At 36.8% G+C, this 7,209-nt stretch overlaps 1 long non-coding RNA gene across 1 annotated transcript; it reads right to left on the reverse strand.

Moving 5' to 3' along the window:
* On the reverse strand, window positions 1–6,320 carry LOC111193944 (uncharacterized). The gene is made up of 2 exons (XR_002650825.2): window positions 6,209–6,320; window positions 1–91 (listed from the first exon to the last, which is right to left on the reverse strand). It is a non-coding gene; the product is annotated as an uncharacterized LOC111193944 (long non-coding RNA).
* Window positions 6,321–7,209: the final 889 nt, after the last annotated feature.

Raw genomic sequence — 7,209 nt, forward strand, 5'->3', positions numbered from 1 at the left:
TTACCTACAGTAAAATATGGTGGTGGTGGTAGTGTGTTTTCTGCTTCAGGACCTGGAAGACTTGCTGTGATGAATGAATTCCGAATTCCGTCTACAAAAAAAGTCAAATGACAAAATGTCAGTCATCTGTTTGTGACCTAAAGATGAAACTTGGGTTCTGCAGCAGAACAATGATCAGAAACACACAACTAAGTCCACCTCTGAATGGCTGAAGAAAAACAAAGTGAAGACTTTGGTGTGGCCTAGTCAAAGTCCTCATCTGAATCCTATTGAGATGCTGTGTCAAGTTAAAAAGGTTCATGCTTGAAAACCCTCCAATGTGGCAGAATTACAACAATTCTGTAAAATAAAGATGAGTGGACCAAAATTCCTCCACAGCGCTGTGAAAGACTTATTGAAAGTTACCGCAAAAGCTTGGGTGCAGTTGTTGTGCTAAGAGTGACTGAACTTCAGAGAATTGAAGACAAGTTGAGCTGATGTTTCTGAATCAGCTGCAGGGCCTAATGGCTTAAAATGGAGATCAGCTAAAAGGTCGAATTCTCTGGAGGTTTTATGAATGAGAAATCTGCATGACTGAAAATTTGTACTTCTGCCAGTTGAGTAACCAGTGACTTGTAGTTCCAGGGATGAACAGAAGGTCAGACTTGTTGGGGTTGAGCTCTTGCTTTTGAATGCAATCAAATCTTCACAGCAAAGCCATACATTGTAGTACAAAGCATTTCCTGGACAGTAAAGACTGTTAAAAAACAATGTATGAGCAGGTGTCCTAATACTTTCATCCAAAAAGTGCAAGGGTTTTGCACTGGAAATATTGCTCCTACTCTTCTTTAGAATGATCAAATAGCCCCTCAAAATGTGGCATCTATAAATATGGGTATGTTGGGTCTGGTTGGTTTCAACCAATCAGAGTTTGTATTCGGGAGTAAATGATGTACAGTTAATTGTGTCACTTTCTCTTAGAACACTCTCCTACTCTGAATTCTTGTTAAAGATGAAACCTTATGATGTTTGTCACCATAGTTGTGAAACTGCCGTTCACTCGTGTTGACTCTGGACTGCAGCTTTAGGCTGGTCATTGCTCCACAGTGTCAGGTTGAGATGTACTGCACTCCATGTTTGACAGACCAGCCCCAAGTAGGCCAGAGGCCAGGCAAACAAGAACACAGCCAGTGAACAAGTGCAGGTTTGGGGAGTGTGTTTAGGGGGTGTAATTCTCTGAGCAGACGGACCCATTTCATGTAAAATGTTTGTTCATATGACCTTTCAGCAGAAAGGAACCGTGCAAGTCTGGCCCCTGTTCAACTTTAATCTAGTTCAAGGCCCCTGTGTGTTTGAATTGTACACAACAGGCCAGAGCAGAGTTACACAATGTTAGAGGCTAACTGATCAGCCATATCATTAAGACCACTGACTGGTTAAGTAAAAAGCATTGCTTATCGTCTTCCACAGTGAAATCTATCAATCTATATTTAGATTACACCTTAGGCAAAACACACGAGAAAATGAGTAATGAATAAATCTATTTAAATTTCACAAATATTGTGATGTCAAACCACTACAGTCTCCTACAGTCTCCTACTACAACAAGGACCACACGGTGTGGTGAAATGTTTCTCTTTTTTTTTTTTTTGCTCAAATATATTTATATAAATATTAAACTTACTATAATAAAGTAAGATTGTCAGATATAAAGGAGAGGTTAAGGATTATTCTTTTTTTTCCCATATTTTGAAAGTGAAACTGCAGCTGCACTGATGCATGTCCGTTTGATAAATGGTAAGAAAGCAGAATTCAGACCTGCACTGCCTGTTAGATAGTCTTTTTATTCTGCTACGTTTTGGGGGGTTAGTTGATCACATGGTAGTGAATCATGAAATACTCTTATTCTTGAATCATATGTCTGATGGGTCACAGAGTAAAAAAAGGTTAAGAACCTCTGGGTTACACTGTTTAGCAGAAGCTGAGGGCCTGATTTCCTGGTAATTAAAGCTGAGTTTCCGTGCTGCTTCCAGCGTTCTGACCTGCTGCATGGAGAAACGGACTCGGTTCATCAGGAGCTTATCAGCCTCAAGGACGAGCAAACACACAGCAACTCCAAAACACGTGGATTCAAAGAAAAAGGTCCACCTGCATTTAGATATGGCCGGCCCACCTTCTGATGAGACTGTCTATAAGTGTCACGTTCCATTTGTTAGGATTGGCTAGATGTGCCTCGTGTGCTGAGTTTGTCTAGCAATGTCCTGGGCCCTGTATTCAGTTTGCTAGTGACAGTTTGCGTTGCTTCCTGTGTTGAGAATGACTAGTAATGAAGTGCCTCTTGTGCTAAATTTGATTAGCAATGTCCCGCCCCTTATGCTGGGTTTTTCTGCAATTAAACTGCTTCCGCTAGTAATGAAATGCCTCTTAAACTACATTTGGATAACAATGTCCAACTGGACATTAGTGGCTAACCAGTTCCCATACAGGAATCAGGACATTGTCAGCTAAAGTTTAGATGACAATGTCCTGGTTCCTGTATGGGAACTGGTTAGCCATGTCCTAGCTCTAGTAGTGGGTTTAGCTGGCAATGTCCTGCTTTCTATGCTGGAACTGGTAATCAATGTCTCGCTTCTTGTGTTGAAACTGGTTAGCAATGTCCCAGCTACTGGGTACTGGGTTTATGGCAATGCCAATGTCCTGCTCTTAACATGTGTGCTGGGTTTAAATTTTCTTACTAATTAACTGCATACTGAGTTTAGTTAGTAATGAGATGCTTCGTTTTGCCAATTATTTAATACCTCCTGTGCTGTATCCTGCTAGTGAATAACTGTCTCCTGTGCTGAGCTGGGCTAGTAGTGACTTGTCTTCAGTACTAAGCTTGGTTAGTAATATTTGGCCTGTCATACTGGGTTCTGTTAGTAACAGCTTGCCTCCTGTACTGGTTTTGGCTAGCAATGTTTTGCCTCTTTTACTGTATTTTGCTAGTAACAGCTTGTAATGACTTGTCTCATGTGCTCAGGATGCTGGGAGGGAATAGCAAGGTTTCACCTCAAGTTGTTGCCAGGTTTAACTATCAGTGTCTCAAATGTTTTTTTTGTTAGGACTTTTATTAAAATCTAGCTAACATTTCTTGTTACCAAGGCTATATTTGAGAAATGAACTAAATGTGTGAGACTTTGTGCTGTAAGGCAACAAATTAAGGAAGCAATTTAGATACCACTACATTGCTGTCCACAAGCTGTCTGTCTGGTACTTACAATAGCAGAAGTAATTCATACTAACAAATGACAAATCACACTTAATCAGGGATGATACTATCAGCTAATACTAGCACAAATGTAACACATGTCCCACCCACAGTAAAACGATTGGTGCATTCTAGAAATTTCTGACCATAAAAAGAGTTTAAAAGACATATATTAGCATTTAGCAATTATTGTTTCTCTTATTAAAACTACACTAAAATATTTAAACAATTTAGATCACATCGATTTGGCTTTTAGAAGACTACTGATCTTGATGTTAAAGAATCAGGCCTTTTTTAGGTACACTATATTTACAGAGTTCGTACAAGATGTTAAGTGCTAGTAGTTTTCTTAGAAGTCCCAACTTTCTGTTTTTGTTTCACGAGTTGGCTGGCGTTCACCAGGTTTCTGCAGGTTTTTTGATAGAAAATGAAAGGTCCATTTAATTATTTTTATCATTTCCAGAAGGCCCTGGTTTTGGGTGAGTGACCTCCCCTCCACGTCTCTCCTGATCAATAGCGCTCCGAGCTTATCTCGCACTTCCATTTACTGTTTGACTAAACCCCCTCAGGCCACATAAAGAGGAGCCTGGCCAGAAGGACGTGGTCAGCAAACAGTCATGAAGCTCAGAGCATGGAGAGTGGGATTGTACCTCACACGCCTGTTCAGAGGGACGAACGCTGCTGTAGGGTTGCTGGTAGAATAGGGTGTCAGAGTGTGTTGAGGCATGTGATATATGTATGATTAATTTAGAATGTGATGACTTATTATATTTTGTGAGCTCTCCTGTGCACAAGAAGACAAGCATGCTTGACGGCAGCCATCTTTGAACTCCAATGGTGGGCCAATGGTAAGTTTTTATGTCTAGATTTAACATATGTAGACTACTTTAATCTATAGCAGATCTTACACATAATCTATATATAAAGTGATTCAATCTTATATTATTTGAAAGGGTCAATATAATGCTGATCAATGTTTGGGTGTAAAATCCTCGTAGATTCTTTGGCAAAGGCCATGTCTTATTAACATTTTAATCGCCAGCACAAAACAAACAACACTGCTGTCAGTCTGTTGTCCATGGAGTTTTGCTGTAACTTTAAACTTAAAATTTCTTTCTTCTTAACATCTTCACGTAATCATCTTCAACTTTTCAACCACTAGTGGTTCATGTTTTTCCCCGCTGTTGTTACTTAGTCAGTTTGCACTGCTTGTACATATTTACTAATAGTAATGCTTAAGCTGTAATAAAAGAGCATGGGGGGTAATTTTGTGGCCTAATATTCAGTAAGTGAATACTAATCAGTACAATAAAACATTCTTATCATCATTATTATTATTATAGTTTAAAGGTACTTATTTTTTTATTTTAGCGCCGAAAGTTAATTTCTGTACATGCAGTTTTAATAGTGAGGAATTGACGTACAATCCAACATATACTTAATTAGTAATTAGGGATTAAATAGCTAACATCCTAGATATAGATATATTTGCAACAGACTAACCTTTTTGTTGTGACTAATTTAGCAGTAAATAGAGGCTGTATGAGGAGCAGTTCAGTCTCTCAGCATTATTTTAGCTGTACAAAGCAGGTCTTCTGCACTGCTCTGACCCAGGGTCAGCAAATACACCAAAAACAGCTGCGTTAACACACTGAGAGTGGACTGCCAGATCAGAACGAGAGAGAGACATAGAGATAAGACTAAACATCAATGCTGATGGAGATTCACCATTAACCCTTTTAGACACCGCCTGCATTACAATGGACATCATGTATTTTCTTTTTTTTCTTTTTAGAATATTCTGTTGCACATTACACTAGTTGAGACCTGCTGTTCATCAAAACAGATCGTGAATCAGCCAGTGAAAATGTTTATAAACCAGTGAAATGAGTAGCTTAGCACCACCTACTGAACTGAAAAAAAACTCGGACATTGGAGCATTGCCGCACTAGAGATGAGGCAAAGTAAAACTATCTGATTTTTTACTAATTTTGTGTGATTTAGAACACTTTATATCATGGTTAGGGATGGGATATGGAATGTTTAGGGATCGAATCTAAAATAAAAATGTATAAAACGAGCACAGGCTTCCAATGCAATTGACTTAAAAAAAAAAAAGCAAATACATATTCTACTTGAGTCGATTTAATTTTGCAGAAAAAAATATTTAGAGAGATGCCACAGTGGGTGGTTTCTTTAGCATTAACCCCCTTAATGAACCATTTTTAAACCTACCAGAAACTCATCATGTAAATGTTCTGTACTAGTTAGTATAAGTTTGCTAGAACCTTGAATGCCCCACATAAACCTTTTTGGAACTTTCCTTTTTAGTGTTGGAGAGCTGTAAAGATTAGAAATAGTATTTTGTGAACCTTTAATATTAAAAAATATTACAGCACTAGAAATTTTCAAATGACATTCATTATTTAAAATGATTTAAAGTTGTTTAAATTAACATTAATCATTCTTTCTACTTTACACCAAAAAGGTCTACGATATAGCATAAATATACAGAATAATAAATGAACCTTTTATCATCCAAAAGGTTTAACACCAACAACAATCTTTTACTTTTTACTCATTTTTTAGACTGAATGGCTGTAAAGATTTTGCGTAAATACGTAATAAAAACTAAGCTCTAAAAATCATTTTAAGTGACATATTATAAAGTTGTTGTTACAAGAAACGTACCCTACTTTCTTTTTTTTTAATTATACCATTTCCAAGATATGAAACATTATTAACAGACTTTAAATGTATTTCATATTAAATTAATCTTTTCATTCAAACGGTTCAACAACAAAAACATTCTTTCACTCTTTCATTTTTAGGATTGGAGATCTGTAAAGATTAGAATTTGCTTTAGAACTGCTGTGTTGTTTCTATGCCCTCTGTAGCTGTGGAGTGTGACAATGGTGTTTGTGTTGTCTAAAATCAAACGCCATTATCACACTAAATAACTATGGAGTGACCAACACCAACCTGTTATCAGCTGCACAGGAGGACGGGGCTTCCAGGAATGATTACAGGACCACAGCTCCCCCTGCTTTCAGCACTGCTTAACTGTTCTTGGCAAACTTCAAAGACAACACAAAAATAAAGTTATAAAAGCAAGTACATAAATGAAAATATAATAAATGTTCTTGTTTTAGTATATACATTTTAAATACATTTTGTACATACATTAGTCATAGCTTTTATACATTTGATTGCATTCAGTGACAAGAGCATCCACCATGTCAGGATGTTGGTTTATTATCAGCGCATCTCTTCCTCAACTCCCTCCCCAACTCATCCCAAAGTATTGTCTGGAGTTCTATTTTACTTCTCTACAGTGACAAGACAAGCTGTGAGTTTATGTGGTGTGTGTGTATATATATATATATATATATATATATGCAATGAGACGTGTGTTCAGAGCTCTCAGAATCATCTTTTTTGATTTGAGAACATGCAAAACTAAATCCCTTTTTCTTAATTACATTTGGTTTCATTTCTCTTTTTTTTGCAGTTTCACATTAACCTTGCATTATTTATGCTCTTCACATACATTCACAAAAAACAAAATCAACTTCTCAAATAACAAAAACCTGCATATCAAAGTAAACATCTGGGTACACATGACCCTTCTTATCAGTACATTTTATAATACTGTATGTACAAAAATATATATGTATATATATATTTGTTTTTTCTATATTTTCTATATTTATACACTTGTATATGCATATGTATACCAATACTCGTACACACACTGCATTAGTCCACTCCATTACATTTGGTTAAAAATACCTTTAACTCGTACAAAGCACACTCTGACTTCCTCTTAGTACTTTAATCTCATTTTAAGTAGTTTCTTATACTGTATCAGCATCGAGTATATTTAAATGACCAAAGTATAAAACTTTAATAGAACTAAATGTGAACAGGAATTATATTTAGTAAAAACCCAAAACTGTTACCAACTGTAGCACATTTAGCCT

This window comes from Astyanax mexicanus, chromosome 17 (genome assembly GCF_023375975.1).
Source record: "Astyanax mexicanus isolate ESR-SI-001 chromosome 17, AstMex3_surface, whole genome shotgun sequence".
In the NCBI taxonomy this organism is placed as follows: domain Eukaryota; kingdom Metazoa; phylum Chordata; class Actinopteri; order Characiformes; family Acestrorhamphidae; genus Astyanax; species Astyanax mexicanus.